Source organism: Mauremys mutica, chromosome 2 (assembly GCF_020497125.1).
Source record: "Mauremys mutica isolate MM-2020 ecotype Southern chromosome 2, ASM2049712v1, whole genome shotgun sequence".
In the NCBI taxonomy this organism is placed as follows: domain Eukaryota; kingdom Metazoa; phylum Chordata; order Testudines; family Geoemydidae; genus Mauremys; species Mauremys mutica.
This window is the reverse complement of record NC_059073.1, coordinates 37,025,649-37,042,249: the sequence shown is the minus strand read 5'-3', so window position 1 is coordinate 37,042,249 and position 16,601 is coordinate 37,025,649. Positions and strand designations below refer to the sequence as shown.

Genomic DNA, 16,601 nt, shown 5'->3' with positions numbered 1-16,601 from the left:
GATAGCAATCTGAGTGCCCACATTGACATGGCTGTGCATTTGCTCTCTGTCAGAAACGTAGGCACCAAGTGAACTTTAACAGTGGAGATTTAGACACCCACAGGCTTACGTGGCAGCTGACCAGCAGTTTGATGATCTTAGCGGTGCCTAAATGTTGGATGTAGGTGCCTACGCTCTTTTGTGGATCTCACCCAGAGTGAATAGCTGATTTACTTAGGGTCACATAGTGAGCTGAATTCTTCTCTTACTCATGTGAATAGTTTTGTTGGCTTGGTTGGGTTTATTTGTGTTATCAAGTTCATCCTATGCAGATGGCTGGCGCAAGGCCTCTGTGCTAGTTAAATCCTATGTAAGCCTCATAGTGTCATTTAAGTAGTGCATAGGCCTTGCACCGGCCCTCTGCACAGGGGTGTATTTAACCCATTGTTAGATACTCTGCTTAATAAGTGGGTGCCTCTTTCTGCACCACCATTAAAGTTTAAGGTGTAGCTGCATGTAGAGTGCACAGCAGTAGTCTAAATTGAGGTATGAAAGCCAAGTATAAGGGTAATGCAATCTGTATCCAAAAGAAGACGTCACAGTCTCCTTGCCAGGTGAGAGTGGGAAAAAGCTGCGTTGGCCACTGCTGGTACTTCATCATAGAAGTTGTAGATAAGCACATAACTCATGAGTGCTGGAGCAATGCGAAGCCATGTGTCTGTTTTGTCTGGCCATCCCCAGCAAGTGAAAATAAATGATTAATCTAAATTCTGGTGTTGTACATTATATTTATACTACATTCATCTCTATTTATAATAATTGTACTTTTCATATAAATTATGCTTATAATGAATGGAACTGTATACAGAATGCATACACTGGAGCATGGCATTCAATCTCCCTTTATCCCAGCCCTTCTCTCCGCTGGGACCTATGGTAACTGGATCTTGTGGATGACCATACTAAATTCTGATGCAGTTAGTGCCTTCTTTGCAATTGTTCTTTTTCCTTGGTACTGAGTCTCTTTCAGAAAGCTGTAGAACTTTTTACAAATTAAAGAGGCAAAAAATATTGGAGCATCGGTTTCTCTGCTAAATTTATATTTTTGGTTGTCCAGTCATGTGTTTAGGGTGACTAGACAGCAAGTGTGAAAAATCGGGACAGGGGGTGGCGGGTAATAGGAGCCTATATAAGAAAAACACCAAAAATCGTGACTGTCCCTATAAAATCGGGACATCTGCTCACCCTACATGTGTTCTGAGTGTTGGAAGTCAGTATCAAAGGGGTAGGCTCACAGTTCTGAACATGCATATCTGTTAGTGAACAAATAAATTCATCTGTTCTGATACACAAATGAAAGATGAAAATAGATCCTTTTATCTCTAAGTGTAAGTACCATAAACTGAGAAGACACCATAGATACACTCAGAGTTGATCTCATTGCTCTGACTTTCAGTGCTAACTGGAATATTTTCCAATACATTTTGATACATTTAAACATTCCATAATGTTAATTATGAGTCTTTTAAAAAGTTTAACGTTGATAGATTTCTGTGTTAAGCTAAGAGTGTTATGTGGCTTCAAACCACCATGCTTATGATATGGCAGAGTATCTTGACACCAGACATTTTTTTTAAAGTAAGAAAAAATGAAAATGTGTCCTAGTGCAACAAACATGTATACATTACATATTACTTATAATAACATGTAAAATAATATTTTACAGGTATGTAGTAAAAGAATAATAAAAAGCACATTTCATCCCAAAGGATTCCAGAGTTCTTAATGCAAGATTTATGCATGTGAGGACAAAGTGTTTAACTTTCTTTGTGCGGGGTTGTTTCTCTTTTAGAAAATGAAGGTGTGAGCCTGAGCTATGTTTGCTTAGTTTGTAAAACTGTGCATCATTTACTTAGTGTTTTACACAAAAAGCGCCATATACCTGTTGTTGTATTCTAGCTACATGAAGCAACTAACAAAACAAACAGGCATGGGGATTAAATGTCTCCGCATATATCAGAAGAGAATCTCCACACAAAGGGACACTTATCAGGGGCAGCTGCTTCTCTGCTGAGGAAAGGAGCAAACCCAAGAGTCCAGCAGCAGATGATGATCTTATCAAGAAAACCCTCTTCAGTAATATCATGAGCCTGCTCTTGCCAAGTCTGGCATTTCCGTGTCATGTGCATTTGTGTTGGAGAGAGTGAGCAATGTTGCACAAACTACATGTAACTGGGATAAAGTACCTACTCTGCACGCTGGGTCTGTACGGTGTCACCATATAATTGAGAAACTTCTTTGCCAGTTTGAAGTATCAGTGTAAAAGCAGAGTTTACATTAACCCTCACAAGAGAAATCACAGTGAGGAGTCTTTAACAGCACAGGTTGCTGTTACTTCTAAATATTATCTTAAGCATTTCTACCCCCACTTTTGTTGTTTCTGTGCAGTTAGTAAACACACCCTTTGAACAGTGAGATTGACTTTTGTCCCCGGTCTATCTCATACAATGATTAAATAAACCCCAGACTTCCTTTTTCTTCTTTGATAAGATTTAGACGTCAACTCTTAAAGATAGACCCAGGATCTGATTCTCTTTCAATCTCTAGATGTGAGCACCCTTAACATTCAGATGACTCTTGTGGCAGGCTGAACTAAAACCCTGGATCCATACACTCCTGTACTCTGGGGTCATTCATCTCAGGATCAAGACTTTAAAACAGTGGTCCATTTCTATTTAAACCCTACGTCTTAACTTAACCATCTGTCTCAAGGGCTGAAGAAGCCTAAAAGTGTTATATAATCATTTAGATGAATGTATTCCTCACTTCAGTCATTCAGTTATGATTAGGGCCCTACCAAATTCATGGTGCATTTTGATCAATTTCATGGTCATAGGATTTAAAAAAAAATAAATTTAATTATTTTAGATATTTAAATCTGAAGTTTCACGGTGTTGTAATTGTAGGGGTCCTGACCCAAAAAGGAGTTATGGGGAGTGCCACAAGATTATTGTAGGGGGGGTTGTGATATTACTACCCTTACTTCTGTTTTGCTGCTGGTGGCAGCGCTGCCTTCAGAGCTGGACAGCTGGAAAGCAGCGGCTGCTGGCCGGGATTCTAGCTCTGAAGGCAGAGACTCTACTAGCAGCAGTGCAGAAGTAAGGATGGCATGGTATGGTATTACCATCCTTACTTCTGCGCTGCTACATGCAGAGCTGGGCCCTCAGCCAGCAGCCGCCACTCTCCAGCCACCCAGCTCTGAAGGCAGCAGCGCAGAAGTAAGGGTGGCAATACCACAGCCCCCCTAAAATAGCCTTGCAGACCCCTCTGCAACTCCCTTTTGGGTCAGGACCCCCAATTTGAGAAACATCGGTCTCCTCCATGAAATCTGTATGGTATAGGGTAAAAGCATACAAAAGACCAGATTTCACAGTCCGTGATGTGTTTTCCATGGCCGTGAATAAGGTAGGTCCCTAGTTATGATGAATCAATGCACCACACATTGCATGTCTGTGTAATTGTCGTCATCAGAGGAGGATGCTTGACATACTTGGTGTCAGAATGTGACTAGCTCTTGCACAGGTGCCCCCTGTGCTGTGACCATCTACAACTCTAGTCCCTGTTCTCTTCTGAGTGCAGCATCTGCTCCTTGCCAGTGCTCTCTGGGGTTCAAGACAGGCCAAAAGGGACAGGGCCATGGTTCTAGTCCCTTTCCATGAAATTCATTAGACCTTATTGGCTGCAGAAGGGAGCACATACTGTCCCCTTCTAAGGGGTGGTGCAAGGTGTGTACTTATCCTGTGTCATGATGTGGCCAGATCTGCGAGGCTTTGTTCCTCCCTGAGACACAGTGCCCCCGGATTCATCCCTGGGATGCACTGGCCTCAGCAAGGACACAATATGGCCAATACTGGAACACTGGATACCTAGGGGTTACAGTGGACAAGAAGCTGGATATGAGTGCCCTTGTTGCCAAGAAGGCTAACGGCATTTTGGGCTGTATAAGTAGGGGCATTGCCAGCAGATCGAGGGACGTGATCATTCCCCTCATCTGGAGTACTGTGTCCAGTTTTGGGCCCCACACTACAAGAAGGATGTGGAAAAAATTGAAAGAGTCCAGTGGAGGGCAACAAAAATGATTAGGGGGCTGGAGCACATGACTTATGAGGAGAGGCTGAGAGAACTAGGATTATTTAGTCTGCAGTAGAGAGGAATGAGTGGATATTTGATAGTTGCTTTCAACTACCTGAAAGGGGGTTCCAAAGAAGATGGATCTAGACTGTTCTCAGTGGTACCAGATGACAGAACAAGGAGTAATGGTCTCAAGTTGCAGTGGGGGAGGTTTAGGTTGGATATTAGGAAAAACTTTTTCACTAGGACGGTGGTAAAGCACTGGAATGGGTTACCTAGAGAGGTGATGGAATCTCCTTCCTTAGAGGTTTTTAAGGTCAGGCTTGACAAAGCCCTGGCTGGGATGATTTATTTGGGGATTGGTCCTGCTTTGAGCAGGAGGTTGGACTAGAAGACCTCCTGAGGTCCCTTCCAACCCTGATATTCTATGATTCTATGATACACGTGTCCTTTTAAATAAAACATTGCATAAACTTTTCAAAACACCATAGTGATGTAGGAACCTAAGTCCCATTGACTGTCTCATTGATTTTACCCATTATGAATAAAATTGGCAGAATTGTATGAAATACATCCTAAGATGACTGCCATTCTCCCAGTCACAATATTTTCAGTCTCTGTTCAGTAGAAGAGGTTTTACTGCTAGTAAACCATGTGTCATATTATAAGTAACTGATTAAGAAAAAATAAATTGACTGTAATGACTTTGAAACAGCTGAACTGATCTTTGTTATTCACTAGGATTATCAGGTTTTCTTGGTATAAACATCTTCATTTGCTGGATGATTTTTGTTCATGCCTTAAACTAGAATGTCTATATTTCTTACTTTTCCTTCTTTGAGTAGATTTCTCAAAACTGAACAAAATTGTCCAAATGAAGAAAATATTCCCGTTACAGCTATAAAAGAGGCTGCTGCACTCAAGTGGTTGACCGAACTCTAGCCAGCAATTTTCATAATTTCAGCGATTCCTCTTCCTTTCTGACTTTGACAGCTAAGAAATACTTTTGAAATGGTTTGGATCCATCCCTAAAATCGATTGTATTGACACAGTTTATGGGTGATTATTAATATATGGTATAGCAGTATCTATGTTTTTAGTAGTAAGTCATCTTCTCTGCTGAATCTTTGAAGTGAGATATGAAACAAAAGCTCTGAGAATTTGTGATAATTTTAAAATTGACATGGAATTTTCACCAGAGTAGGGACATGCTCTGAACTGTATTAATATTTGAAGCTGGAGATGGTTTGCTTAATTTTTCCTCTTTCAGAACTGTTATGTTGCTGGTGCAACATGGTTGTTATGTTTCACCCCAGAGGTGGCTGCATCTCAGTGATGACCAAGTGATCTTACTTTTTTGTGTGAATGTAAACAGTTTTGAGATTATCTGAATCTGAGGTACACTATAAATGTAAAGTTTTTATTTCCTTCACTTATATTGATTTTATTATATATCAACAAGTGTAAGGTGGTTATATTTTTCAAATAAAGTAGAAGTCTGAATTTCTGAAGGGTTCAGTGATGTAAAACTTTCAGAAAAATTATAATTTCAGATATATGCCTTAAGTAAACAACTGTTGGAGGGCATAACCTAGGTACACTTCACAAAGAGTTTGGTTTAATCAGAGTTCAGCTAAGCTGCTAGGCTGGGAAATATTTGTATTTTTGGTGGCTTAGTTTAGGGTAATTAAAACCGCTTACACATATTTTGAGTAATAAATTAATTTGTGGGCAGTAAGAATAGTTAAGTATGTACCTATATAGATGTATAGACAGACAAGCACACGTGTATTTTGCATTCACATGTATATATGCGTTCCCTCGTTCCCATACCTCATAAACTCTGTTTTCCCTTACTCAGGCTCTTTCTTCCTGCCCCTTCTGCCACCTACGCATTCCCCCTTCATAAATGCAGCTCACTCTTTCTGTCCCCCAGGTTCTTTCTCACCACCCTCAATCTCCTTGTTTTCCAGGGGCTCCCTTTCACCCCTCACCAAGCCCAGTTTCTCTCACCTCATTTGCCCTCTCTCCTGATTCTATCCATCCCTTTTTTCTCCCCTTCTGTGCTTTCCCCAACACTCTTCCCAGGCTCTCTCTACCTGGTCTTTTCCCCCAACTGCCCCCTGACATGTTGTTTCACTCCCTTTGCTTCCTGAGGCTCATATTATGGAGGATGAGAGCCTTACAGTATAGATGAAGGAAGTACATGAGCAAATATACTTCCTCCTCCTCCTGCAGGAGCTAGGTGAGTGAGGCCTGGTCCACACTAAAAAGGGGGTTCGAATTAGGGTACGCAAATTCAGCTACGTGAATAGCGTAGCTGAATTCGAAGTACCCTAATTCGAACTACTCACCCGTCCAGACGCGGCGGGGTCGAACTCCGCGGCTCCAAGGTCGACTCCGCCACCGCCGTTTGCAGTGGTGGAGTACCGGAGTCGACCGCGGCGCTTCCGGAGTTCGAACTATCGCGTCTAGATCAGACGCGATAGTTCGAACTCCGAGAAGTCGAACTCGCCGCGTCGACCCGGACGGTAAGTGTGGACTAGCCCTGAGAGAGAGAATGGATCTGGCCATAAGGGTACTAAAGGCAGATAAGCAGCAGCAACAGTATATGTATTATGGAAAAAAGAGAAGCATTTTCATTGTTTCCGCCCTAACCATTAGGTCAGCAGGATTGTGGGGGCATCACCAGGATGAAGGAAAGTTGGCAGGGTTAGTAGGTATGTAATATTAGTAGTTAGTGTACTTTTCTTAGAAAAGTAACTTTAGTTTTTTTTTTTTTTAAAGATCAATAATGATTTAGCCTGGTTCTGTTTGAACCCTACTGTGACCCTTCCTCATGCGCATTTAAGACCATTTCTAATGTGACAGCCACAGCAGCTGTATGTATCCCACAGTAGATTTTGTAGTGCTGTGAAATAGATCCTACTGTAACACCTGCCAAGTCCCCTGATTCCAGAGCTAATACACTTCAGAGTGGAATACAGTGCTATCAGTTATGGAGAAGTGTGAGCTCACTTTCATATTTAAACTGAATTAAGTAACAATATATTTAGTACTTGACAGACAAACATTGTAACAGACAATTGGGCATTTTCATATCATATCTCTATTAATAACCTTATCAACTGATGTTCTTCAGTATTAGTTATGGTAACTTCCAGTCAGTATGGCAAAGGGGAATATTATGCATTAATCAAGGAGTGCTGTGACTTAGTGTGCTTTAGGTTACCAGTACATAGATTTCCAGTTACTTATTTTAGAGTTTTCAGCTACTAAATGAATCCTGTGAAAAGGGAATGTTTCTATTTTGCCACCTCCATTATGTTATCTTTTCCAGTGCAATTACAAGCTAATTCAAAGCTCTTTGTGTTAGGCTAATAGCTTCTGATTCACTGCTGTCACCCAGTACCTCTTCATGCATTTTTGATACTGTCTTCCAGTGTCTGTGGCACTTACCTTTAGAGAATGTTTTCCTCTGAGTAGAGGGTCTGATCATAGCCAATCATTAATGGAACATCAAAAAGATCCCATCTCTTAAAGTTACATATGGCTAAGATCAAAATTATCAAAAGGTTTTTTTTTTTTTGCTTTCTTATCCACACAATAAATGTAGTTGTCAGCAGGATAAGTTCACGCATCGGATAAGGTCACAATTTCATTTAGTGACAACTTCCAACAGCGTGAACTTACAAGGTTCGATTTATTAAAGAGTCAGAAAGGATAAGATCACTGCATGGCTAGCCTGATTTATCAGGTTTTGGCTGGAGAACTTGAATAGAGAACGTCATATTTCAAGTTTATGTTCAAAACTGTAGTTTAGTGTGTGTTGTGTCTCAGAGACTTGAGAGTTGAGGGTGGACAATTTAGAAGAGGCATCCCAATAAGGCACTTTAAGTCCATCAGGCAAGTGCATGATCATTTTATATGCTGAGCTCTACCTTGTTTTGAGAGGAATTGCAACTGCATAAATGGGACACCACATCTTTTATGTAAATTCATTGTGTTCTTCTTCAAGTGCTTGCTCATGTTGATTCCAATTAGGTGTGCACATGCCACGAGCACAGTTGTTGGAAGGTTTTTCCCCTAGCAGCACCCATCGGGTTGGCAGTGGAGCCCCCTGGAGTGGTGCCCTAATGACGGTGAATATAGGTCTCTACCAACCCTCTGCCTCTTCAGTTCCTTCTTACCACTAGTGACGGTCATTGGAACTGCAGTCACTTGCCTTCGCAAGTGCTTCCCCTAGTTTTCATAGTTTCAATGATAGACATAAATCAAACCTTCAAGCATTACCCCGCCTCCACAGCAAGGGGTTGCTTGAAACTTCTCGGCCACATGGCAGCATGTACGTACATGGAACAACACGTGAAACTGAGGCTCAGGCGTCTCCAAGTTTGGCTGGCATCAGCCTATTGGCCAGGGCGTGACAGTCTGAACAAGGTGGTCACCCTCCCGTGGAAGTTCTCGAGTCTCTTCATTGGTGGCTCAACCCACAGGAGCTGTGTGAGGGAGTTCCCTTTGACAAGCCCCAGCCCTCTCTGTCCCTGGTGACAGATGTGTCAGGAATGGGGTGCTCACCTGAGGAAACTCCAGACCCAAGGTCTCTGGGTTGCAATATGAGCTCTCACTCCACGTCAGCATCAAGGAGCTGAGAGTGGTCCAACTGGCATGCCAAACCTTCCAGGCCCATTTGCAAGGAAAGTGTGTGGGGATCATGACAACAACACAACTTTGATGTTTTATATAAACAAGCAGGGAGGGCACATTTCTCTCCTCTATGTGGGGAAGCACTCATGCTGTAGGACTTCTTCATAGCCCACTCTATTCACCTAGAAGGTTCTCAGAACGAGCTGACAGACTATCTTAGCAGATCCTTCCACGATCACGAGTGGTCTATCCGCCCGGACATAGTGCACAACATTTTCCACAGGTGGGGAGTTCTCCAAATCAACCTGTTCACCATGAAGAGCAACAGAAAATGCCCTTGGTTCTGTTCCTTCTGGAATCACAGTCTGGGCTCTCTCGTGCACGCATTCTTCCTCCCCTGGATGGACCATCAATTGTACACATTCCCACCATTTCCACTCGTCCACAAGGTTCTGCTCAAGATCCACAGGGACAAGGTGGCCTCGCCAGCACTGGAATACCACACTCCTGGAACTGTCGATGGATGCTCTAATCTCGTTGCCCCTGCTTCTGGACTTGGTTACCCAAGACCACGGTCACCTTCATCATCCCAATCTCGAGTCTCTACACTTCACTGCTTGTAAGCTTCATGGCTAAACCCAGTGGAGCTCCTGTGCTCCGAGCCCATTAGGGAGGTCCTATTTGGTGTTCTCAGGTTCGCACTTCCCCGATGCAGGTGCCCATACTGCTCATCTTAGACTACCTACTACACCTAAAACAGCAGGGCCTCTCAAAGTCCACCTGGCAGCCATATCAGCCTTCCACCTGGGAGCAGCTGGATGTTCAGTCTTCACCAACCTAATGGTCAGTTGTTTCCTGAAAGGTCTGGACAGGCAGGTTAGGCAACCAATCCCGGTGTGGGATCTCAACCTGGTACTGTCCAGACTATTGGGGTCCCTGTTTGAACCCCTGGTGACTTGTTCATTGTTCTACTTATCATGGAAGGTAGCCTTTCTAGTCACCATTATGTCAGCAAGGAGAGCATCGGAGCTTAAAAAAGTTGTATCCCAATTCCACACCAGTCAGGAAATTTTCCTATCAGTTTTTTATCCTAAGCCTCACGTGGATAGTCGAGAACAAAGGCTACACTCCTTGGATGTTTGATGCGTGCTGGCCTTTTACATTGAATGCACAAAGCCATTCCGTAATTCGAACCAGTTGTTCATGGCAGTTGTGAATAGAATGAAGGGCCTCCCGCTCTCATCACAGAGAATTTCATCATGGATCACATACTACGGGCATACTATGATCTGGCAAAGGTTCTGGCCCCTGCACTAAGGGAACATTCCACAAGAGAGCAGACCTCCTTGGCAGCATTCCTCACCCAAATCCTGATCCAGGAGATCTGCAGGGTGGCGACATGGTCCTCAGTTCACGCTTTCACCTCTCATTATGCTATCAGCCAGCACACCAGAGACGATGCAGCATTCGGCAGAGTGGTGCTCCAGTCAGTGATTCCATGAACTCTGACCCCACCTCCTGGTTAGGGTTTTGGAGTCACCTCATTGGAATCAACGTGAGCAAGCACTTGAAGAAGAAAAAACAGTTATTCACATTCTTGTAACTGTTGTTCTTAGAGATGTATTGCTCATGTCCATTCCAAGACCCACTCACCTTCCCCTCTGTCGGAGTAGCTGACAAGAAGGAAATGAAGAGGCAGTGGGTCGGCAAGGACCTATATTTACCACCATGTGAGCGCCACTCCAGGGGGCTCCACAGCCGAACCAACGGGTGCTGCTAGGGGAAAAAGCCTTCCCCTAATTGGAATGGACATGAGCAACACATCTTGACCATCAGGGGAGTGCAATACTGGAACAGCCTACCGAGGGAAACAGTAGGGGCGAAGGACCTCCATGACTTTAAGATTAAGCTAGATAAGTTTATGGAGGAGATGGTATAATAGGATAACGGGCTTAGTCAATAGGACAATTAAGTGCCAAACTGGTAAATAGTACAATGGGTCAATGATATGATATTCTTAACCTTTTTCCAGAGGGTATGGCTGGAGAGTCTTGCCCGCATGCTCGGGGTTCAGCTGACCACCATATTTGGGGTCGGGAAGGAATTTTCCTCCAGGGCAGATTGGCAGTGGCCCTGGAGGTTTTTCGCCTTCCTCCGAAGCATGGGGCAGGGGTCGCTTGCTAAAGGAGTGGGTAGATCGGCTTATGTGGCCTGCATCTTGCAGGAGGTCAGACTAGATGATCATAATGGTCCCTTCTGATCTTGAATTCTATGATTCTATGATTCTATGAAAAACAGCAGTTACGAGAAGGTGAGGAACCATTTTTTTTACAGTATTCAAAGGTGTGCACAGTAGCTTAGCTTCATTTTTGTAGTGGAGACAATCACCAGTTAAATGTCCCTCTCAAATTATTACTGGATGTAACCACGCAGGGAGCTATCCAATGGTTACATTGTAGACCAGTGAGAGGTACTGTATGCCATACTTCAGGTACCTTGGCTGGCTTTGTCAGAAGTTGAGGATTTCAACAATCTTTGAGAGCTTTTTGAACTCAGTGTGACTTCAGGGTTATCCATATTTGATTCCACAATATACAGTGTTTCTCAGACATGAAGAAATATACCCATATAGGACAAGATCCTTAGCCAGTGGAAGTTGGCAGAGCTCCAGTGGAATTAGTGAACCAATATCCATTTACACCAGAGGAAGGTCTAGCCTATACTCTTTTGCTAAACGGCCTCCTGTTATAAGGCTATTCCTGATAAAGGTTATTGCCATTAGGTTGCCAAGTACTTTCCTGCAATGTTTTCAATATTTTAAACATATAGATGCAGGCAAAATTATTTATGAGTAGAGTAACTGTGCCAAACAGGTGTTGCCTGTCATTCACCTTCAGCTGTGTGCACCCTTGTTTTCTTACTCTAGAATGTGGGCAGATGGAGTGAAAGCCAGTTGTTACTGTGTCCAGAGAATACCATTTACTGTACTATGTTTGCTGTACTTGGATTCCTCTGATATTTGAAACCATGGTCAAATCCTGTAAAGGGCCAATAACTGCTACTGGGTACCACTGTTATACAAAACACTACATGTTTTCTGAAGTTATAAAAAAGTGGGTTATGTTTTATTGAAAAGCATAGAACATTTTCCCCTTAATTACTACGGATTTAGTGACATCCCTTACAACATCTGCAAATAGGAAAGAATTTCCTACAATGGAGTCCTTTAATTCCGGCCCAAGATCCACCAAGGTGGCCTGATATCTTAAAAGCCATGGGATGTTTTGTAGCTGTACTAGTGAGTCATGACTTGGGGCTTCTTTTGCAGTGCAGCTATCATAAGTCTTTGAGTAATCACAGGCTTTAAAAGTATGCTATATCAACAAGATAAGAGAAACAGCCCACAGCACTAACAACATTATCTTTTACCAAAATTGATTAGCCCATACAATGTGTCTCAAATATTTTGTATAAACTTACTCAGCAAGCTGGAAATAAGGATGTTCTTGAAGAACAAGCTGCAAAAAGTAAGTTGCTGTACAGCAAAGAAAAGTGAAGTAAATATCACTAAAACTGAAATGTCCATTAATTCCAGTTTGTACCTAATTTACAAACCTTAAAGGCGGGAAATCTATTTTCCCATACTTATGCTCTCTACTGTACTTCTCAATAGGACAATTAGCAGGTCTGGGGATGCATTGCTGAATAAATACAGGAAAATATAATTACCAGTCTGATGTTAAAATTTGGCATACTAGTCATGATGCATTCAAATACTATATTCTTGACCTCTGTGTATGCATTGTGCTTGTTATCACTTGTTATTAAGTGTCAAAATATACATAAGTTCCATGTCAAAGTTGTCCAGTAAAGATTATGAATAGTCAGAAATTGTAAACAGCACATTGTGCATAGAATTTCCCACTTCCTTTGGGCTGGAGTACAGAATCAGAGAGCTGTTCCCCTTTTCCCCTTGGTGGCTGTGTGGGGAAGGGAGCATTACTTTGCCAGGGTCTTCCCTAAAGAAAGGCAGTGCCTGTCAAGCTCTTATACCATTGTGCCCAGGATTCCTACTCCTGCCTCGTAATCACACAATAGAATAACCAGAGTGTCTCTTCTCTTCTCTGCAATGTGTTAGGTGGTCAGCTGGGGAGATTCTGAGTAGCCCCAGTCAGGGAAGGGACAGCAGCTTCTCAAAGCACCATGCCCCCTACCTCCTTTTCGTATTGTCAGGACTGACCCAAACTCTTTGGTTAGAGTGAGGCTTAGAGGACTCCTTTTCAATTCATATTCAAATGCAGATTTTCTTCTTAATATAGTCTCCTCTAAGATCCACAAAGTGGCCGCTGTGCCATAACTCTGAAGTCACTTGCTTAGATCTAAGGGGAATGTGCCATAGACAAGCAAGACAAGGACTACAGGAGAGCCATTGCTCTTTCATCTCACAAGTTTGATCCCTTCCTTGCCACAGTTTTGGTATCTTCCACTCTACACAGAAATTCAAATTTATAGAAGATTGTAAAATGCAATAAAAGTGTCAGACACACTAAAACTCTGATTTCCCCCCTATCCTCAATATTTAGGGGAGTTTGGAGGAGGATTTCTAATAGAAATATTTATTATCTTTCTCCTACAAATTGTAGTGCCAACATCTGGCCCTTTCTGCTCAAGCAGAGGAAAATATGTAGTGATGTCACAAATGGGATAAGGACACAGGTTCTGGTACAAAATCTTAATAGGTGCATATCAAACTTGCTCAGAGGTGATTTTGAAGTCAATACGTGTTAAATTTAATTTTTCCCTAAGTTAAGCAAAGATCCTGAGTGAGAAGAACTGTGCCAGGTATCAAACTTTATTTGTTTTTTGTTTCATCCTTGTTCAAAGAAAGTATGGTTACCATTTGTTTACAATGGGATAAAATGTAACACTCCCCCCACTCCACCCTCCCCCCCCCCACTGATCTGTAACTTTAAAATGGCTGCTGAAACAAATGCTTCAGGTAAATCCTAGCATGGAAAATTTCAGCCCACAAGGTGTCTTGTTTTGAAAAGATATGTGTGGGGGAAATGAGGGGGATATAATGCACTGTGTTTCACAGCCTTCACTACACTAGTTGCTACTAGGCATCTATTATAATAACCCTAGAAGAGCACATTTTACAACAGCTTGGACATGATTCACTACTGAGCTACTCAGACTGGAGTGACACTGGTATAAAACTGCAATGCAATGATGAAATCCATGGTTTGCACCAAAACACACATTTAGGCATAACAGAGCAAAGGAGAATGGAAGAGGGGGAAAGCACATGGGAACCTATTCAGTAGTCAACGTGGAAGAAAAAAGCATCCATTATTTTGGAAAGTGATTGCTGGTTTTTATGCCTGTTTCCTTCCTAAACAGCTTTTAAGAAACACAATTAATATTAGCAAAAAGAATGAGGAGTACTTGCTCGCTCTTTTTGCTGATACATACTATCACAACTACCACTCAGAAACGTGTCACAATTAATATTTAATTATTTATTACTTATTTAAATAAAAGAAAGCATGAATTTGTGCACTTTAAAACTTTGCTAGGTGTTTGGGTATCACTGGATGATCTGCCCTAAATTTGTCGTTCTTAATCCATTAAAAGACAGGCCTGTTGTAAATCCACAGGTACAGATAAGGAGTCACTGTTTGACTGAATCTGAACCCTTTTCAGATGAAAAATGTCAGTGGCAGAAAGGGAGGCTGAATTATTTTTTAAAAGCGTTTTCAAAGATTCTCATGATTCCTTGGGTATCAGTTAAATGTGACATGTCCATAGACATGGCTTTTTTTAGTGTATAAAAAGCAAGCAAATGCTCGTGGTTTCATCTTTATGTAGAAAATACTACAGTGTGTGTGTGTGTGTGTGTGTGTGTGTGTGTGTGTGTGTGTATGTGTGTTCAATACGTTGACCTGCAGTTCAGAAAAGCCCCCCATCTCTAATTATCTTACAGAGATTGTTTAAAAGTTAATTTCATTTATCTCAGTATTCCTATGGAAATTTAAATAAAATGTATGTTGGATATAATTGCTACATAATTAACCTTTCCAATTTATATATCACCTTTGCAAATGTCTGAAGCTGTCATTATACAGAATTCTTATTCTCACATATATAAACTGGTGTAAACCAATATAGCTGACTGGATTTGTGCCAGTTCATATGAAGGATATGGACCACAATATTTAATGGAGTAGTTTTGCAATCTGCAGTATTCACCACTGAAATACAGATATCTTTGCCTGGAAACAGAGCACATAACCATTCTGCTCTTTGGAAAATGGTCAGGGTTTATTCCCATGAACAAGGAAAACCTTCTCCACAGTCTGGATGTATCCTAAATCCAGAAATTCACATGGGTGACTAGTGAATCTCTGGATTTAGGAGATGTGTTGAAAGCCGTGGGATTGCTTGCCAGCAAGGAAGAGATTCTCATTCCCCTCATTCCCAGACCCACAAGGTCAATTTTGCAACCATCACCAGCCCTAAATCTGGGACAGGCATCCAGTTTACTAATTGAGGCCCGGTCTACACTACGCATTTAAACTGGTTTTAGGAGCGTTAAACTGATTCAACGCCACACCCGTCCACACTAAGAGGCCCTTTATATCGATATAAAGGGCTCTTTAAACCGGTTTCTGTACTCCTCCCCAATGATAGGAGTAGCGCTAATATCGGTATTACCATATCGGATTAGGGTTAGTGTGGCCGCAAATCGACGGTATTGGCCTCCGGGCGGTATCCCACAGTGCACCACTGACCGCTCTGGACGGCAATCAGAACTCGGATGCAGTGGCCAGGTAGACAGGAAAAGCCCCGCGAACTTTTGAATATCATTTCCTGTTTGCCCAGCGTGGAGCTCCGATCAGCACGGGTGGCAATGCAGTCCGAAATCCAAATCCAAAAAGAGCTCCAGCATGGACCGTACGGATGTGATCGCTGTATGGGCAGGCAAATCTGTTCTATCAGAGCTCCGTTACAGAAGATGAAATTCCAAAGCATTTTTAAAAAATCTCCAGACAGAGGCCACAGCAGGGACTCAGCACACTGCTGCGTGACAAACGTAACGGAAAGCCAAAGAATCAAATGGACGCTCATGGAGGGAGGGGGGGGGGACTGAGGACTCAAGCTATCCCACAGTTCCTGCAGTCTCCGAAAAGCATTTGCATTCTTGGCTGAGCTCCAAATGGCTGTAGTGTCAAACACATTGTCCGCGGTGGTTCAGGGCATAGCTCGTTAATTTACCCCCCTCACCCACCTCCAGAAGTAAAAGGGAAAAAAATCCTCTCTTGACACTTTTAAATGTCACCCTATGTTTACTGAATGCTGCTGATAGACGCGATGCTGCAGCAGTCAACGGCAGCATCCTCGCCCCCCCCCCCCCATGGGTGGCTGATGGTACAATATGGCTGATATCCATCGTCATCATCAGCCTTGTGGCAGATGGTGCAGTGCAAAAGGACTGGTATCTGTCATCATCAGCCCGTGAGTGCTCCTGGCTGGCCTCCGGTGAGGTCGGCTGGGGGCGCCTGGGTAAAAAACTCCTGATCATTCCTGGTAGATGGTGCAGTACGACTGGTAACCGTCTTCATCATAGCAACAGGGGGCTGAGCTCCATCAGCCCCTGCCCTTCATGTGTAAAGAAAAGATTCTGTTCTGCCTGGACTATCATAGCAGCGGGATGCTGGGCTCCTCTCCCCCACACTGCTTAATGTCCTGTCTGGACTATCATAGCAACTGAAGGCTGCCTTCCTCTCATTTTATTTCACTAACAAGTCACTGTTTCTTATTCCTGCATTCTTTATTACTTC

General features: G+C 42.7%; 1 protein-coding gene across 3 annotated transcripts in view; it reads left to right on the top strand.

Annotated features, from left to right (window-relative positions):
• The window catches only part of ZFPM2 (zinc finger protein, FOG family member 2), a 469,087-nt gene that overhangs the window by 226,440 nt on the left and 226,046 nt on the right, over positions 1–16,601 (top strand). The window contains exon 1 of one of the 3 annotated variants that reach the window (XM_045006804.1): positions 11,050–11,068. The exons of the other annotated variants lie outside the window; for them this stretch is intronic. The gene's annotated coding sequence lies outside the window, so the exon portion shown is untranslated. Of the gene's footprint in view, positions 1–11,049; positions 11,069–16,601 lie in introns of those variants that run through there. 3 annotated transcript variants of the gene reach the window in all.